The sequence below is a fragment of the Coturnix japonica genome, chromosome 19 (genome assembly GCF_054131305.1).
Source record: "Coturnix japonica strain WE chromosome 19, WE-NBRP24, whole genome shotgun sequence".
In the NCBI taxonomy this organism is placed as follows: domain Eukaryota; kingdom Metazoa; phylum Chordata; class Aves; order Galliformes; family Phasianidae; genus Coturnix; species Coturnix japonica.
This window is the reverse complement of record NC_140681.1, coordinates 3,040,515-3,060,310: the sequence shown is the minus strand read 5'-3', so window position 1 is coordinate 3,060,310 and position 19,796 is coordinate 3,040,515. Positions and strand designations below refer to the sequence as shown.

Genomic DNA, 19,796 nt, shown 5'->3' with positions numbered 1-19,796 from the left:
AGCTGTGCACCACCCAAGATGTATCCTAAACACTACATGGAAGTTCTTTGCTGTTAACTGCTCACACTTACTTAAAACTCAGTATGTTTGTCCACAGTGCAACTTTAAATCTGGTACTTCAAAATAATGAAAAATAAGCATTTTTGATGGATTGAGGAAGGAACTAAAGCAGCATATTGTGTATCTGACATGGTAACTACAAAGGGTGCAGTAACCTTGCCTTTATGTTTATAAAATATTTTATAATATCCCTCCTATTTCATTTTTAGTGCAATTGGCAGAGTTAAATAAGGCTGATCCAAGAATGCGTGCACTTTTATTCACCCAGTATATGAGGGATGAACATAAGAGGGGAGCAGAACATCACCATTAAGCAGCCAGCAATGACTCTGGTGAACAGTTCATTTTCATTTGCTGAGGTACAGCACATTGAGATGCATCTTTAGCTGTAGTGCTAAGTGTGTCTATGGCAGAAGTTCCAACAATCATATCAGGAAATATAGGTAATCCCAGACAGTGATCTTGTACAAAGCATTCACACTTCTGTCTTGTGAAAAGAAAACGATATTTGGGGAAGGTGAAGAGTCTGTGACTCTGAGCTGATATATTTGTTACACTCGAACATTTATTTTGCTGTATTATATCAGCACACGTTTTTGAAAGCTGAATCTGTCCCTAAAAGAAAAATAGGGAGAAAACTGGAGAGGGGGAAGCAGAAACAAAGAAAGAAATGGAGGATGGGGGAAATAAAAAAAAAAAAAAAAGGAGAGAACTAAAAAGAACAAGGGAGGACCAGACACATTTTTCTGTAACAAATATAAAGCCTGGCATATTAGGGAATATAATGAATTCTTGGCAAGGAAGGAGGGGAGAGGGAAAATTTCTAGAACCACAGAAACAAAAGCAGGGAAAAGAAGTCCAGCTGCAAAGGTTTATCTTCTCCCTTAATCTCCTGCGGGTTTCCCATCTCCACACCTAATTTTTAAAGCCTGCCATCTGGTCTCTTCTCTGCCTTGGCCGCTTCATGTGTGTGAGATGTGAAAATAATATTTCTGTTTCCAATTTGCGTTACTTCCCGCCTGATTTGTGGTCCCATTAGAAATCTGAAGAAACCAACGTCTAAAGCTGGACCAGTGCTCTCTTGGCTCATTAGCATTTTATAGAAGCGCCTTGGCACTGTAGTTTAACAGCACTGGTCCTGCTTTCCATGTGCTCCATCCTGGAGAGGCTCAGGAATGAGCCAGGGTACATTCAGAACTTCTAAAGGAAAGTTCTCTTCCCCATATGTCTGTAGTAGAAACAAACTTCCTCGCCCTTCTTTAGCGTGGATGTGGAGCAGGAGCAGGCTTCATGCAAGAGCCATACTCATGGTGCAGTGTAGTGCCAAGATGCAGCCAGGGCACCATGGGTGGGCAGCAGGACAGGAGCCATGCATGCTGCTCAAGGGCTTTCTGGACTTATAGCTATGTAAGGGCTGTGTGGTTCTGTTGGTTACGGTTCTACCTGGCATGGTTTGTACAGACCCTATCAGTTTTCCCTGGGATAGTAATAAGATATGAGCTGGGTCAAGTTTTTGCCAGCTTTTCTTGCGGCTTTATCTAAGAATCTCGTGTTTCAGGTATGCAATAGGAATATTAAAAGAAAAATCATTTTAAATATAGCACATGTGCCTGTAGTTTCATGCACTCAAGACTGAGAAGGGGGAGGAATTAAGAACATTGTGTGCCTACCTTTATAGTTTAGCCTGCAAGAATTCGTTAAGCTAAACTGATTTTAAGGTATTTTTAAGAGTTATGAAAAATCTAATGTAGTTGAATATCCCTGTTTTAGGTTATGACTTCAGTCTTTTCCTAGGTGACTTCTGAGATTGGCAGGAATGCTCGCTCTTTTGAGGACTTTTTGTATTCCTAAATGTGAAGGATTTCATTTCATATTCACTGCTTGTTTTCATCAGCATAATTCTGCATGGTCTTGCAGGTAACAAATTAAACAAACATCCACAAACAAACATAAACTTAGGGTGTGGTGCAACAACTTAAACACAGATACTCTCCGTTCCTCTTATTCATACTAAAAGGGTTGTGACAATAGCCTTGAATATTACCCTTCTGGGAGGGGATTGAATTATCTAACAAAGTAAAGTATATCCGCAATAATTTCTTTCCGTTTTTTTGCTACTGTTCTGGCAAAGAAACTTGGATGGAGAGTTGCAAGATAACACCCCAGTAACTCACTTTGTTTGCAACCTTCTTGCTGAGACAACAGCTCTGCACCCAAATCCACCATCTTCACATGTGCACTATTCACAGTGGCACAACTGGTGCTGCCTCAGTTGAGTGGCAGCGTTGTTTTCATTGCTGAAACACCGCTGGGGATGTTTCTGAAAAGGAGAAAAAAATTAAGGAGATAAGGATGGAAAGATCTAAGACTCATGCAGATCAGATCCACCTGGTTCAGGCAGTCCTCATGCACTGCTGCTGGTCTTAAGGTGCATGTATATCTCTGGAGGAGCCACTCTGAAGAAAGTCTTCCCATCCCAGGCATTGTATTTTAGCCTGTACCAGTTGGATTTCTTCCCAGCTCACTTTGTATCCTGTTCCATAACTACAACTAACATTTGATTTGTTATCATTTTAATATCTATTTGAGCTCAAAACACTAGATCATCTCTACATGAAACATGTTTTTAATTGACCTTCAGTATATTTCCCTGCATCCAGTTGGTGGAAAGATGCTATAGATGGGTACTGTTAAATGCTTGGGGAACTGGAAAAATGCACTACTGCTGTCCTGTGGTGGTAAGGACAACTAACACTTCTCTGCTTAGTTGTGGAGCAAGTAATGCATTCACTAAGTTTACTGTACCAAACGAACCACTTTGCCCCAAACACTGTCAGAATGCTACCAGCATTTATTTATGTTACAACAAGAGCTGCTTTTTCGGTGCATGATGCCATTCAATACCAAAACCTATTAATAAAAATGTTGACACAAGAGTAATTGCTACATAATAAATTAAATAAGAAGTATTAGTAAACAAAATTGAGTTAGCTGGTAAGTTTTGCCATCTGTTTTCAGGGCATACCAAAACGGATCCCTGCTGGCGTGTGCACTGTACTATTCCCTGCTCTAAGAAGCCTCTGTGGGTTGGTTGCAGGCTTTCCATTGTGGCCAATGATATTTTGACTTTCTCTGAGAGATCAGGATGCTGGGTTGCTAAATCTGTGATGTGAAAGTTCTTGCTCTTACCTTTTTCTTTCAGATCTCTATACAGTGATCCAGTAGGCCACGTACTGAAGACTTACCCCATATCATCCCCAAACCCTCATGGCTGCATACTTGAGCTCATATTTGCTGTGCTGTTGTTCTAATGCTTCCATAGTGTTTTACTGTTTTAAACCTCCTTTTGCATTATTCCCAGGGAAAGGTGTCAGGGAGTTACATTAGCAAAGACCAAGTTCCTGACAAGTATTTTTTGTTAGCTATATCCCTTCTTTCCTTGCAGGATCTTCCAGCAAATCCCATGCTGTTCCCAAGCCTACACATCCTAAAGCAAGGCAAGCATGTGTGCCTGGGGTCAGGCCATCAAATTAATGCTGTTTTAAATGCAGCCACGTTAAAATTTGAAGCCACTCTTATTTAAAATAGCACAAAGGGAAGCTTTCAGCTCCAGATATGTCTCTGTACTTTCCTTGGACTCACACTCCCTTTGTTTTTGAAGTTTGTGTAGCATAGTGACCATTCACTACTTCAGGAGCTACATCTAATTGTGAGCAATGAATGAACTAGAAAAAGAGTATTGTGAGGAGCAGCTGAGAGAAACACAGCTACGCCACCATCCCAGCCTCAGTAGCTGATGTGCTATTTCCAGTCTTAGCTGTCTCACTGTTCATGAAGATCCAAGGTAGATTCTCACTCAGGTTGACTTCTGACATGTGAGTTCTGAAACCACAAGATGTGACACACTAGTCATGCTGCATTTACACAAGGAAATCTCTGCATTCAGTGCTGTAGGACTTGTTTCACAGTGGGCCCTCACTTATTAAATTGTGCATTGGTCATCTTCTTCTCTGTCACATACACCTTCAACCTGGACTCATTAGCAGAACATACATTGTTAGAACTTCTTCCAGTGTCTTCTGACTTGGATCTCTCCCCTTTCCCTGTAATGTGGTGCGTAGCAACCAAAAGGCCCTGCTGCTGGCAGTTAATTAAACTAAGATTTAGGTTAAAAACGCGCTCCTACAGAAGATGGGAAGGGCCAGCCAAGGTCCTAACAATCCACTGAGACTAAATACATCAGTCAAGCAAGAACCAACAAGCTCAGCCTGAAACAGAGCAAAGAGTGGCCTAATACAGTACCAATTACAGCCCAGGGTGGGCTGTACCTACTGAGCTGGGCAAGAAAGCAGTTTCCTGTGGTGGAGATAAATCCCAAGCAGGGACACCTAACTCCACAAGCAATTAATACAGCTGGCTCCAATAACCTCAAGATCGCAGGTCAACATCCGCTATCCTTTTGTCTCCATCTGGTATACAGCTGGAGATCACTGTGACTGCACTTGGGAGGGCCTGAGAGCCCTAGCTCTGAGTTCAAAGTCAGCCTTGCAAAAATGTCATTTGTACCTTTTATTCGAAACAGCTTCATCCTTAGAATAACAGCAGAGCCCTGCAGACAATATTAGCACTAACAGACCTGGAGCGGTAGGACTGATCATTTACATACACATATCTTGAGTTGCTCTATGCCACGCTGTCCTAGAAACAGTAACTACATCTTGTGAGTATTTCTTCTATTCTAAGCCATGGAAAAAAAAGGTGACAAAGAATATATGGGTCTACAGTACTTCAGCCTATCTACTATCAACTATGGCAATGAACTATCATAGACCCAGTGGCAGTATTTAGGCTTCCAGCTCCTATGCTTCTGTCATTCCCAAGGTTCCCAGAACAGTGTGGTTAGTGCAGCTTCTCCAGGGTGAGATTCAGAGCACCCAGTAAGGAGCCTGGTTGCTGCCATGCAGGTGCTCTGCCTGGTGCTGGGTGGAGAGGTCTGGTTAGAACAGATTTGTGGTACCTCCCATTTTTCTGGGTTTTTTTTTGCTTTAACTGTAAAATCTTAGTATCAACCTCATTAATTGCAAGGGTATTTGGACAGCCAGTGTACCACTGATCCTAGGAGGCAATATGAGATCAGAAACATCCAGACTCAACAGAAGCGTGGCACTGAGAAAAGCTTGTGCTGAAAAACAAAGTTTCAGTGTTTTCCACTGTGAAGACTGTAGGCAAACCACCTACAAGAAGATGAAAAATACATCAGTGCTTTGGAGATCACCAGAAGAAGCAAGCCACAAGGTAGCTGTGCTGTGTACAATGGAGGAACTGCAGTAATACACTTCAGTCTCAGAATCTGGAGAAGTGACTTTATTGCTCATTCCAAAACTCTGGCACCAGTACAGAGGTTGGGGGGAAGATACGTGTGCCAAGGCCTCCGGCCATAGCTGGGCTACACAAAGGTCTCAGTGCAGCTTTTTCAATATCTGCAACCAATCAAATCTGCTTATAAGCTGCTTTTCTACCAATCTGTATTAAGAAAGCAAGAAAAAAAATCTATGCTTCACAGCCCCCAGCTATAAATATATACATACATATATATATATATATATACATATATAATTAATTCTGAGAATTCCTCTAGTCCCCCTAATCAAGCTTAACATAGTATCGGATGTGATTCCAAAGAAGACTCTCAAACACCTAATTATGTCACGGGCAGCAGGGGCCTCAGGATGCTGCTTTAACTGCTTCATCCTTTGCGCAGTCAGTGCTTCCCAGGTTGATTGGTTTTTTTCTTTGTTTGTTTTAATTTTTATTCTTTAGGTATGTTCTGCATGCTTTCTTTCTACATGCAGCCTCACATCTGGTATTACTATGTCAGATTTATTGGTTGATTTATTGGTACAGGTTTTCCAAGCAGTCCTGATTTGTGATTTCTTTCAACTTTTTGCAAGATGGCTTGGTGAGCTGCATGGAGCTAATGGGCATAGCTGATCCTGATTCCTGGGAGAACATCAGCACAACCAAAGAGATGCTTTAGATTGTTCACTTAGAAGAATGCCCAATTTGAGAAGAAAACACATCACTCTGCCAAGAAGTCCCAGGCTGCTATGCCGGACCACACTGTTGGATCTAAACACTCCCTTACCATGTCCATTCTAGTTCCCATTTTCAGTCCTGCCAGTGCCCAGAAGGAATGCATTCACTGAATGTTCAGCAATCCCAGAAGAAAGATATTCAGGGATGGGTGAAACACTGATTCTCTCTCAGCATCATTCTCCCTCTACACACCCATGTACTGACAGACTTGCTCATCTTTTTTTATAGTTTTGATGCAAAGATATGACCCAAGTGCAGGATTGCTATTCCAAGCCAAAGAACCATCCTTGTCAAGATGCCAAGATAGTTTGCTGATCACAACCACTGCTTTGGTTCACATGACTGATGATTTGTTTCTGAAGCTGATCTTCTAAAGTGGCTCCATTCCTATCCTGGACTAAGGAAAGTTAATCTATATCTAGCCAGTGAGAAAGAAATCCTGTAGACACAGGATATGGAACTGGATCCCTGAAGCCATTTGTCTATGGCTTTAGTAAAATAAGGTACAGATCACGATAGTCAGCCAACACGAGCACAAAGGTCTGAAGCTCACAGATCCAATTCTGGTGCCAATATTCTTGTGGAATGATGACCCAAGAAGCAGACACATGAAAAGATAACTCACCATTCATCTGCAGCCCAAGCAGCTGTGTGTAGCTGAGTTACTGTGTAACGCGGCCAGAGCAGGCAGACCCACAAAGAAGGGCTGTCTGAGGGCCAGCCTGTAGTGATTTCTCATCTTTGCTTGTTTGTGGAGTCTTGGATCCCAAGGAGATTGTTCTGCTTAAACCTCTAAGGGTGAAAGATGTTTCCTGGTGCTTAAGAGAACAGAGTAAATGCACAAGATTGAGTGACACAAGGTATTCTAACATTTTCATCCTTTCATGCTGCAAAAGATAATTTAATACAGAATAAAATCTGTGCCTTACCAAAGTGACACTTGCCATTGCTTTCAGTTTGCAGTCCAATTTCTCCTGTTTGCCTTAATGCCAAAATTGGTACCAAAACAAGCATGCTGGTGCAGGGCAGGCAGTGGACACAGTATGAGCTGTGCTGGGCCACAGGGTGCACAAACCTGGCCTGGGTCATTGATAAAGATGTGGAGAAGAACTGTTTCCAAGATGGACCTTTGAGGAATGCTGCTCATCACAGGCCCCAACTTGGCTATGGAGCTGTTGATCACAACCCTCTGGTTGCAATCATCCAACCATTATCCACCTACTAGTCCAGCCTTCAAATCCAGCTCTCTCCTGTTTAGAGATAAGGATGCAGTCCAGGACCATGGCAAAGGACCTTGCACAAATCCAGGCAGACAACATCAGTTCCTTTCTTTTCTCCACTCACATTGCCACTCCATCATAGAAGGCCATTATATTGTTTAGGCACAACCTGACCTTGGTGAAGCCATGCTGGCTGTCTCAGATCACATCCCTTAATAAGTTCAGTTCCATCTGTGCCTTGTTTTTCCTGATCCCAACTCTGCATCTCTGGCCAGCACCCTTGTACTCTGCCCAGGCCACACATTCCTGCTCCCACTGCCTGTGCTTTTCCTTCTTACCCCTCACTTTGAGCAGCAGATGACCAGCAACTCATTGCTCAGCCATGCTAAATTCCTTCTTCTTCAGTTAGTTTTCCTGTAGTGGGGTGTCAGAGAACTCTTCTGCTCTCAGAAATGGCACAGTGAATGAGTGAAAGATAAAACTTGTGTACGAAATGCTGAATGTTCACAGAGCCATTTAATTGGGCAGCATTCACCATAAGCACACTTACACCTTCTTTAAAGGACTGAATTTTATTCAGTGGGGAGGTTCTGATGGTAGTGAAAAGCTTTGGCCCACAAACTATGTTTTGACAGTGTCTACTACAGGGAAAACTCTCTGTGTCTGTTATACATTTGCTAATTTCAAGTAAATAAAATTCCATGAAGTAACATTTTCTATCAACAATTTTCCTCCATCAACACAGGTTCTGGAAAGCAAACCCACAGACATTAAATAGAAATTAAAACTTAAGTTTTATTTTAATAAATGCTTTTCTATTTCTTCTGTCATTCTTCCTCAGTATTGATAATTTTAGTTCATCATTCTGCAACTTCTGGAAGTCAAAATATTAATCTTTACCACAGTCTCCTCAGTTAATAATTTAAGACTGGAACTTGGACATGTAATCTTTGGAAGTCTGAAGTCTCAGCTTTATCTCAGCGCTTGTGTTCTGGTTGGAGTTACATTCCTGCGTTAACATATCCATCTTCTTCATCTTCTTTTGCATAGCTGCAGATGTTCTATTTACGATGTAGTCTCAATAAATGTCTTGAGAAGTTATTTTACAGCAGCCTTCAAGGGCACATTTTGACTTCACTGGATCCTGCTCCAACACAGATGTTCTGCAGAGTGGAGGGCACAGCAGCTTCATCCTTGCAGTGATACACACTGTAGAGAAGCATGCATCAAGCAGAGCAGGCACATCCATCTGTGGATCTGTGTGCCATCCACTGAACAGCCAACTGCTGCACATTGCCCTGATGTATCCTCAGCTCTCACTTCTCATTCCTGCACCTGTTGCAATATCAAATGCAACAGCATTTGCATAAAATGGCAACAGCAAATCACTTAAATCTTCATTTGCTGAATTTCTAAATGCCTCTTATGTATCCTGCAGTATAAACAAAAGAAAGTAGTACAAGAATCATAGAATATCTTGGCTTGGAAGGCACCCATCTTGTTCCAGCCAACTGCCATGGGCTGGTTGCCACCCACCAGATTAAGCTCCCCATCCAACCTGGCCTTGGACGTGGATGTGCTACAATGTCCAAACAAGCTCTGAAAATGAAAGAAGAACTAATATTTCAACATGTTCATGGTTTCTGAATTGAAAAAAAAAAAAAAATTAAAAAAATAAAAATAAAAAAAAAATAAAAATTAAACACCCTGGAACAGTTTTCATGTCGTCTTTCAGTAAGGGAAACTTAAAACCTTTTGGTCAAATCATCCAAGTCTGCAGCTTCTTTTTAACTACACCACTGAAAAGCTAAAGATGAGAACCAACAATTCTGGGATTCACGTTGCACACAAAGGAATGTTTTACGTGCAGGCAAGGTTATTTTGTATAACATTTCTGATGAGTTAAGTGGAGACAGATTCTCATTGGCTTTTGCCCAGAAAACCTCAATTGCTTTTAAAATTTGCCAAACTAAGTAAAATAATAAGCTTAACAAAGAGGCTTTGTTTTTCTCCCTTACACTGATGGAGGAACATAAGGCTTCATGAGAACATCAGTCCTAACCTGTTTTGGAGTCCTGGCACATGTGACAGAAGGTATAACCGACTACCAAACTTTGCAAGCTCTTTGGGGGTCACTGAAGAAGGAGGGAGCATCAAGGAGATAGAGCGTGACTAAGTCACATTCATAGCACCAGATAGTAACATCTGTCAAGTGCAGCTTTCCCACAGCATGTCTATGCAATGGTTATTGTTTTCCTGGCCACAAAATATTGGCCTGTGGCATTTGCTGCTTCTGTTAGATGGTATTCAGAGCATTGCCTATCTTAATTTGATTAAGCATTGCAAGGATTACATTCAGACTTCGTGTAACTTGTCGAGCATACTGAAATTTAAATGATGTGGCTGAAAATACAGAAAGCAGTAATACAACCACTTTTAAAAGCTGAGCAGAAAAAATATGTTAATTCCTAATTACATGGAAAACAACTAAACAACACAGGTAGAGTGTTTTAGGACTATAATGGTAATGGCAGAGAGCTGAACTTCATCACTTTATTCTTAAGAAGTTACTTTATGGAAGAACAGAAAGGCTCCACCAGCACTTCTCATCTACTTCAGGCAGCCAAGCCAACAGCACAAAATCACAGTGAGAGATGGTTTGGATCAGGTGACTGGCTGGTGATCCTGATAACTAACTAGTTGGTACTAATCCAGCACAGGAGCAGCGTCAGAGAGCTTGGAGACCACAGCACCTTCAATTACTGCAGCTACTTTTGCTGCAAGTCTGACTGCTGCTTCTTGACTCCACTACTGAAGGATGGAAGAGGGACAGATCAGGGTAAGTGGCACATGAAGAAAGAACAGGCAGCTCCTCCAGTTACAGCCATTATAGTTCATTGCCCTGAGCTCCCCAACAGCTGCATCCAAGACTAGAACAGGGCAAACAGCTCAGCTTCCTGCCTTTGATATCCACAGAAGGGGTTAATTCTCTTAAGACAAAAATTACATACATTATAATACAGATTACCTACGAATATGCATTGCATGAACTGACATCACTCACTGACCCTAGCAAGATTAGTTGTGTAAAGGAGAGTAAAATCTTTAGCATATATAACAAAACTGGAGGAAAATATGAGAGTTGTTTTTTTTCACATAGTATCAGGCTTCAAGAAAAAAATAAGTGATTATGAATAAGATTCTTAAATAAATATCAGCACCTCATTTTGTGCGATTGTGAATATAATGGGATGCTTTCCTATGAAATAATGAAGAAAGGAGGAGGAATGAATATGGAGCAACATCATTATGACCTTTCCCTTTAGAAAGGAAAAGGTAAATCCTATAAAAAGAATGATTTCTGAAGAAAGAAATATAGGAGAAGTTATGTTGGCCAATGGACAAAATGTTGTATAGGTGAAAATAAAAGGACACCGATAGCTTGGTAGACCAAGACAAGAGTTGGGGAGGCAATCTGAGCAGAAGCATCATTGACTGTAAAATATATGTAGTATCACTGCAAAAAAAAAATAACACTGCAAAAAGTGATGTAAGGAGACTGAATATGAAGAGTTCCCAAGTAAGTAATCAATAACAAAAAGAAGCCAACGGGTTTTATAGCTCAAGCCTTAGTTAAAAGTGTGAAGAGTATCCACTGCAGTGGCCTCAAAGTATGAGTGAGAATGGACCTCAGAAGGTCCAGATGTCTTCAAAAAGAAAACAAAGGCACGAGTTTTGCTTCTGTCTATTTTAGACTTCTGGCAGAAGAAAACACTCCCCAGCACTCCCCCAACAAAATCACGCTCAGCTAACCAGGGAATGGATAAAGAATAAAACATGAATTAAAAAATAATTAAATTGGAGGAGTGGGGCCACCATGTGGAATTGATATGAAGACAGCTTTATACCCCTGCAATCTCATGGAACAAAAGAAAAGTGTTTAACCTATGCTCAAAGACTTTGTATGGATCTGAGATAAGGTTCTGGCAGCTACTTCTGTAGATATCATTGACGTATTGCCAGATACATCTCCAAGTCTTCTGCGTGGTTAGAACAAAAGAATGGTTTCTTTCTTACCAGCAATAGCAAAGCTTCTAATTTACTCTGCCTTTTCTGACGCTTTATAAAATATTTGTGGGGAAAACAAAAACAACACCTTTTTGTCGTAATTACCAAAAGATAAGAATAAAACATGTTCCTAAAAGCAAGATTCTGCAAGGCACAAGATGGAATTCATCAGTAACAACACAAAGAGCGCAACATAAAAAGAATAATCAGACCATTTATTTAATTTCAGGGCATCATTTGTTTCCTCTACTGCAAAAGTGAAATTCTGATCTCCACGTGGAGTGCTCCGAGTGCTCTGAAGCCATTAAGCCTTAGCAGCCATGGAGATGTTGACCCTAATGCAGAAGTTGAGACCTACAAGCAGAAATAAATCAGTGCATTCCAGCCATTTCCATGTTATTTTATTTACACAAAGGAAAATCGGATTGCTTGTGATTGTTCTTATATTATTTACCCGTATTTCTTTCCTTGTATTATAACTGCACAGGGTCAGGTAGGTACAAATTCACAAAGACCTTTAGTTAAGATAAGCAGAGTGGAAGGGACTACACAAACCAGGAGTGCCTCCTTTTACACAATGTAGCTAGGAAAATAGCTTTAAAATACATAAGAAATCACATGAATTGTTAATATATGCATCAAGAGTTGTGCAATCAAATGGCAAGAAGAAGAAGCTGAACAGGTCTGGCGGCACAGGGTCTTTCTGAATGTCCTTGGGAAACAGTGAGAAAAGGATCAATTTTCTTTCTACCTAAGCTGGTGTAAACAACTTGTAAAAATGACACAAGTAGCGTGAAACCATGCAGTGCCTCTGATTTATTGCCCAAGATTACATTAGTGCAAGCTTTAACTTGAAAATGGCAAGGCTATCTGATCCCTGAGCTCAAGTCAAAGAGGTGAAGCAAAAGTGTGCCGAAATTAGTTATACCCCTTTGACATGAACTCTAGTCTTGCTATATTTTTACAAATCCAGATTCTGTTTGAGGGAGACTAATAGCTTCCAAAGGACTGAACCCATATGAAGGATATCAGACAGCTGCCTGGTAGCTACAGGATTAAACGAATAATACACTCCAACAAAAAAACCTGTAAAGCTCTGAAAGAGCATGTCAGCCAGGTTAATATTGATACGAATAATGAAAGCTGTCTTTCTGCTCCAAAAAAAACCACAACAAAATAGGTTTCTTTTCTAGAGAGTATATATGTGCTTTGGTTTTCAGGGGATGGGAAATGAATCAAGTTGGCCTATGAATTTCACTGAAAATTAGAACCAGGAAAGAGATCTTAAACAGCGCTGCAAACAGTGACTACATCTGGAAAAGAAAAAAGAAGAAACATGAAGATGACCATACGCCGTTGTATTTCCTTCTCAGATGAGTTATATTTTGAAAGCAGCAATAAAAAATTCTCAGATAAGGGATTGGAGAAGTGATGGATTTGTGGCAGCGGCTGTCTTTTGGTCCTTCATTGACTGCTTTGGGGTTGAATTTTTCTTTTTAATGTTCACATGTGTGTGCCTTTTTTGGGGGAAATGGGGCCAGATTCCCCCCTGGCTGAGAGTCTACAGCTTCTTAAAGGTGAAGGCTGTTCCAGTTACGCCAGAGAGAACCTGAGTCATTGGGATGAAAGGCTGGAGCTGCTCCCTGAGCAGGTAGGGAAGGAAACAGCTGACGGTGTTCTTCAAGCTTATAACAAATCCTATCCCTTCTCTTTTCCATTCCTAACAGTCTCTTCCTCTCAAAACCCTTTAGAAACATTACAGCTTTTAGTGGAAGATGGAATCTCCCAGTTGTTCAGGAAATTTTCCTGTGTTTTTCTGTGTTTTCATCTGTAGACGCGTGAATAATTTCTGGGGAGGTTAATGGCTACCATGTGATTAGAAGAACCAATCCATGTATATCAATTGCAAAGGCAATGCTGCAAATTCAAACGGGCTATTTGAATGGCTAACTGGTCTTTTGAGTGAGCTGCTGATAGCATCTATCATTTACACGGACTAAAACATTAACTTTGCAGGCAAACAAATGTCAGCTTTATTATTTAGAGATGTCTGTAAACAAATATGATAGAATTGCCTTGAATTCTGAGTTGATGCTGAAAACACCAAAATTTTCTTTCAGTACCCGTGAATCTATTTACCTATTAGAAATCTCAAAAACCCTTAAAAAACTGCTAAAATCTTCAGGTATGATGCTATATATCTGCAGACTTCGGTATTACGTATTTTGTTCATATGGATTTTATCTTCTTGGGTTTGTTTTTTTTTTCCAACCAGCATAGTCTAACTTATTTTTGATGCTTAATGTATCAAATTTGCATGTGATTATTATAGGTAACACTGATAAGGAGAGACATAAACTTCACTGGTATGCATACACTGCTACACCAAACTAACCAATGCTGCGTTTATGCTTAATAGCTTTTAACTTAAAATATATGCTTGTGTTTGTAGCATATTTCCTCTTTTTTTTTTTTTACCTTATGAATCATCTGTTAAGCTGGTTTGAATCACTTTTAAAAAGTCTGAGTAGAATGTGCAGATTTTTTTTACCTCTTTAAAACACAATGTGCTGACTTTCAGACACACTTAGATTTCTAGCACGGCTTCAACTACCAGAGTAGAAACAAAGAGTAGTGGTTTCGTTCCAGTTCTTGTACTTCCTTTGTAAACTAAAGTTTCATAACGATGCTGGAAAAATGATTTGATCAAATCGTCATTTACTGTGTTGTTTTAATTGTCAGTGTAAAGGAAGTGTTTCCAACATGCAATATATATGGATCATCTCTTGTTTATTTCATGTTTTAAGTATTAAAATGTAACTAAAGTGGCAACCGTTGATTGATATTAGATGTATCAGAGCAATTCTGAAACACAAGCAGCACCTCCTTAAAACTAATAAAGATGTTTTCCATGTTTTGCTTTCTTTTTCCTTCGTTTTCTTAGTTGGCATTAATTTATAATGTGCCAAGAGATTACAGAAGGTGATGCGGTTCATTTTTAAAGTTACTTTGTGTTACAATCTGAGTTGCCCTAAAGCTGCCTCCTCTTAATGATGTGCTGCTCCTGAGAACCACAGCAATGACACAAAGCCAATTTGCAGAAAGAACTTATTCAGTGACTTTGCATTCTCAGTAAATTGCAGGTATCCACAAGGCAATGAAGACACAGATCCATAACCACAGGTTGTTTCAGTATTTCAGGTAAAATCCACTGACTGCCTTTTACAGCAGGCTTAACGCATAATGTCTGTTTTGTGATTTTACAAACGTTGTGAGGGATTCGTTTTAGCTGCTCATTTATAGAAAGCTTAAAGCTATTACAGTGACAAAATTTATTCCTAACTTACTATGCCAATTTTAACTTTATGGTTAAAAATGTTTGCTGGAAACCTCTTAAAAAAGAACAAAGGTGAAATTTACCAAACTTTTCTATTTCGTTTGACATTTTCTGAGATATTTTGAAATCTATTTCCCATCTCACACAAAATTAATAGAATTTTTCTTATTTGATCTTGCTTTCATTCCCAAGATACACCACAAGTTTTATGTGATCAGATTAAATTTGTCTTTCAAAATGCTGCATTTCTTCCCATTTAGTAGATGACCCCAACGTTTGCAGACGATTTGCATAGCACGTTTGATCAGTCTTCGTGCTGAAGAAATGCAAGCTATGAGTTTATGCCTTTTCTAGATGGGAAAGTTGAAGTCGTGTAACAACATGACTAAGGTCTAAGGCTTATGTGACCGTTGAAAATGTTTCTGGTTTGGTTTTTGAAGTGTTTCTATCTTTTTTTTTTTTTTTTTTTTGTAGGGCTGAGAAAAATGTAGATGAAGTCCAAAACATTAAATGAGTTCTTGAAAGAAGTAAGTGGGTATCTGTTCAGAATAATAAGTCTTGCAAAAACAGACTTACAGGGGAAATTGTTAGCATTATTGCCTTGCCCAGACTTTCCATAAAACTGAAGAAACAGAACCCTTACTCATAGAGAAAGCTGTTTCTTCTCAAGGAACAGCAACACCAAAAACTTCAAATATTACCTGGATTCATAAACAACCAGAACAGATTTTTGTGAACTACAACATCTCAAACCTTGACGTATAATGAAGTACTGACAAAAGTAGTCTCATTACCCTTTCAAAAAAAAAAAAAAAAAGTGATATTTTAAGATATCCAAGCCAGGAAGGATATTAAATAAAAACGGTTTTTTCATAACCTGAAAATTAAACTCTTATTTGTTTTCCATAATCGTCTTTCTCAGTCATGGTTTCAATCTCCTATGTGATGTAACAGATTGTTAAAATATTTGGAAACATCTAAATCCCATTTTCGAAGCCACTTAAATCCATAACTCATTGAGCTTCTCACTGAAACACAGAAAATCCTCCCAGTAGGATTGTGTGGTGAAGAACCTTTCCAAAGTGTTTTACATGTATTGTAAATAAAACTACAGTCCATGTCTTGCAAAATCTGATATAGTTGCTTAACTTTACACATTACAGATGGGATAATTGGCTTCACTGAAGCTTTGTATGGTATTTGAACTTCTATTTTTACTATCAGTAATAGTTATAGCATATATTGCACATATATTTTGAAATTATTTAAAATAAGTAAAAACATTTTTGTAGGATGAAGTCTTGTCCACCATACAACAAAACAGTCATCCTGTAGGCAGAAGCCCAACTTGTCTCTCATACTGTCTCCTATCCCAGTCTCTGTCTCCATCCACAACCTATCAGCCATGGCAAAGGTTTGGGTTCAGGTTTGGGGTTCTGGTGTTGTTTCAGATCAGTACTAAAGAAATGAACTTAGAGTTCTGCTAGTGCGTGTCAACAAGCAAACCCTATTCACAGCAGTGTATCTAATAGTGTTGTTACTTTATTCAATAACCTATTAGTTTTTTAATTAAAAACAGGAGCAAGAATCACTTCAAGTCTGTAAAATAAGCTTGTAAAGTATTCCTGCTGCGAAAATGAAAGACAAAAAAACAAATATCTGACAGGAAATAATTCTGAGATCCAAAAATGTGCAAAGCCAGTGGAAATCCATAACCATGCTTCCATTTTGCTGCGACTATACAAACTTTCAGTCTTGCTCCTAGGAAGGAAATAAGGGGAAATATTTCGGCAATGTTTTTTACAAGCTATTCAAAATTCACAGAATATGCCATTTTATGGAGAAAAAAATAATCTCTAGCAGTCTCGACAAATAGAAAGGAAGTGCTCTGTTCTGAGTAAATTCTGTGGTCTACACAAAGAAAAACATGGAGAGATTTTAGCAAGCGATTGGGATCTAACTCCAGTTCTGCACTAAAACTGATTTAACAGTCCTAATTACAGAAAGGTGCCAAACAATAGAATATGACTTAATGCAGCTGCAGTTTATCATCAGAGCTTCTTTTACCTGAAAAGTGATCTACATAGGCTGCTCCAAAAGTAATGTCTCTTATTTATTCCCACAGAGACTACAACAGATACAAGGAGCACAATAACATTCTCTGATAGAACAAATTCTCAGCTATGAAGCACTATTTTTCTTTTTAACATAAATAACATCATTACATTTCAACATCATCATCTGTGCATCCTTGCCAGTAATGAAATAGAGACTTCATGGTACGCTTATAAATATCTACACAGCTGTCCAGAACTTAGCTTATCTTCCACAACACTGTCACCACTGCTGAAATGCATCACTCTGCCTCACTGTGCTCATCTCCACTATTTGGCCTCTTGAATGTCAATGGTTACCACTTTTTTTTCTGCATGGAGGAATTCAAGCACACACCTTTGCTTCATACTCACTTCCATGGCAGGCGCCATTCTGTCAGAGTGCCCCTCTGCTGCCATCTGTCACACGGCAGCAAAATGGAACAGAATATTACTGGGAACGTTTGACTTCCACTGCCATCTCATCAGCATTCACTTCCAGCAGCATTACTTTCAGAGCAGCCCTTGGATGTTGGATCATGAGCATGCAAATATACACTCTTAACACACATAAAGTTTCACTAGGATACCTGCAACCTTGAATATTATTAATGGAGGAAATGCACACTCTCTCTTGTATACAACAGGCCAGAAACTGCAAAAAAAAAAATAGGTTGATCTGAAAAGGATTTGAGCTACTTAGAACGTAGACTTTGGCTACAATCACAGCAAAACTTTTAGCAGCAAAAGAGACTGTCCATATCGAACATAGGCCAAATGTTAAGAATACATCTTTAAGACCAGTGAAAAGAGAGGCACTCTGACAACTGAAAAGAAACTGTCCCTTTTGTTATTTGTAGGAAACAAAAAATGGTCAAAGTAGCATTGACAAAATACTTCACAGCTGGATGAACCATTTTCAAGCATTTATTAAAAACAAACTTTTCAATCAAAAAAAGCCACAGTGATTGATGCCTTAAGGATGAGAGCCTGGATTTCTGTCTTCCCACTTATCTTAAGAACAGATGTCAGCTCTCTCTAATGCACAGTGGGAGTCAGATTACTACATGATGCAGAGGCATCACTTTTAGGTATTACAAACAGCTGCTAGCTGGCTCAGATAAGCAGCAGAAAACTGGTGAAAACACTGCTCTGTATTTCACACTAAGCTGTGTGCAGCAGCAGTTCAGACTGTCGTTTCTGCAAAGCAAGCCTATTGCAGCAAGCTATATGCAGGAATTAGGATTCCTGTAGAGCAAAATATAGGGGACAGTGGTGCAATTATGGAGCAAAAGATATACTGCAGTGCACTCATAAAAAAAACTGAGTTGCAATAGACTCCAAAAAGAGCCAATATAGATTTTGCAGAGAGAAATCTTGCCCAGAAATCAAAAATGTTAAGGTATGAAAAGGCAGAGATAAATATCAGCAATATATATATGATATTGTATATATGTATATATGTATATATGTATATGTATATATGTGTGTATATATATATGAAACATGCTTTTTAACAGTGCCTTTATGAAGGCAACCTTGCTGTCTTGGGAAAAAAATTAGCTGCAAGACTTTACACTTCCTTTGTATCAACCCTTTAAAAAGTAGGAAATAATAGTTTCTTTTCAGTAAAGTAGAAGTCCAGATCATGGGATCCTCACAGTTGCTACAAAATGCCTAGTCCTTTTCTAGGTTACTTAAAACCATAGAACCACAGAACCATAGAACCATATAACTCTGTGAGTTGTGAGGGACATTTAAAGGTCAACTCCCATGCAATGCACAGGGACATCTACAGCAGATCAGGTTGCTCAGAGCCCTGTCCAGCCTCATCTTGGATATCTCCACAGATGGGCTCTCTGGACAAAACAAAGTGTGTTGAAACAGATATTCAGAACAACTGGAAAAAAAAAAAAAAAGAAAAATCCAGAAAATCTTGCTGAAAAGGTCAACAAAATTTCAGTAGTGGGAAGAAATAAATACAAAAGGTGAAGTCTGAGTCCAGAAAAAGTTCATGGAATCACATTAATGATTTTCTAAATCAATTCTTAGCATCAAAAAGAATGAAATTATCACATTAGGAAAGAAAAATAGACAGGAAAAGTAAATCTGGCTGCATAAAACAATGATACAGCCATACTGCATGCAGTTGTAAACATCAAAAAAGTCCACAGAGATTTAAAAAAAAAAAAGTAAATATGAGACCTGATAAATCACTTCCCATCTAAATAAAACAATATGACACTGGTTCTCAGAAGAGATGGTTGAGGAACATGCACGTTAAAGGCCTAAGACAGCCAGCAATATAGAAAACAAATGACTGTTCAATTTTAGTTGAAGAATTCAACAATATTATCAGACAAGTGATTCAGTAAAAGTAAAAAGTAAAAGGATATGTAAAATAAATGTCATCGATGCCTTTGACAAAGGACACTGATTTCCAAAGTATACAGTAATTTACTTGAGGAAAATTTTGACCTATTACCACAGTTCTTATGAAATGACTGTCATTTAATTTTCTCATATCCAGAACAAGATTTGGAAAAATACATTATTTCTAGTCTGTCAGTAGAACAAAGAGCTGTGATAAGAACATTAGTCATACATCCCATGCAAGAGCTTTTTTTATCCAGATAACCCAATCTGCACCATGGGGATGGGTCATTACATTCATCCATTTTTGTTTGTTTGTTTTTTTTAAGATAAATACTTATTTTCATAGGAAAAGTTAATGTTAAAATCTGAATCAGTACAGACAAGTAGAACTTTTGGAAATAGCTCCCTTTAGCTGCAGTAGAAAAAAAATGTAGAAATGTACAAGCAGTTGTAAGCTCAACCTCTGGCATAGCCAGTGGAAAAAACATCAAGCAGGAGCAGCATGACATTTTCAGCTCCTGGTATGTATTTCATGTCATTAATGTC

At 39.0% G+C, this 19,796-nt stretch overlaps 1 protein-coding gene across 1 annotated transcript in view; it reads left to right on the top strand.

The window, feature by feature from the left end:
* The first annotated feature begins 12,933 nt into the window (after window positions 1-12,933).
* The window catches only part of ASIP (agouti signaling protein), a 72,126-nt gene continuing 65,263 nt past the window's right edge, over window positions 12,934-19,796 (top strand). Inside the window, exon 1 of the mRNA XM_085520191.1 lies at window positions 12,934-13,095. The gene's annotated coding sequence lies outside the window, so the exon portion shown is untranslated. The remainder of the gene's footprint in view (window positions 13,096-19,796) is intronic.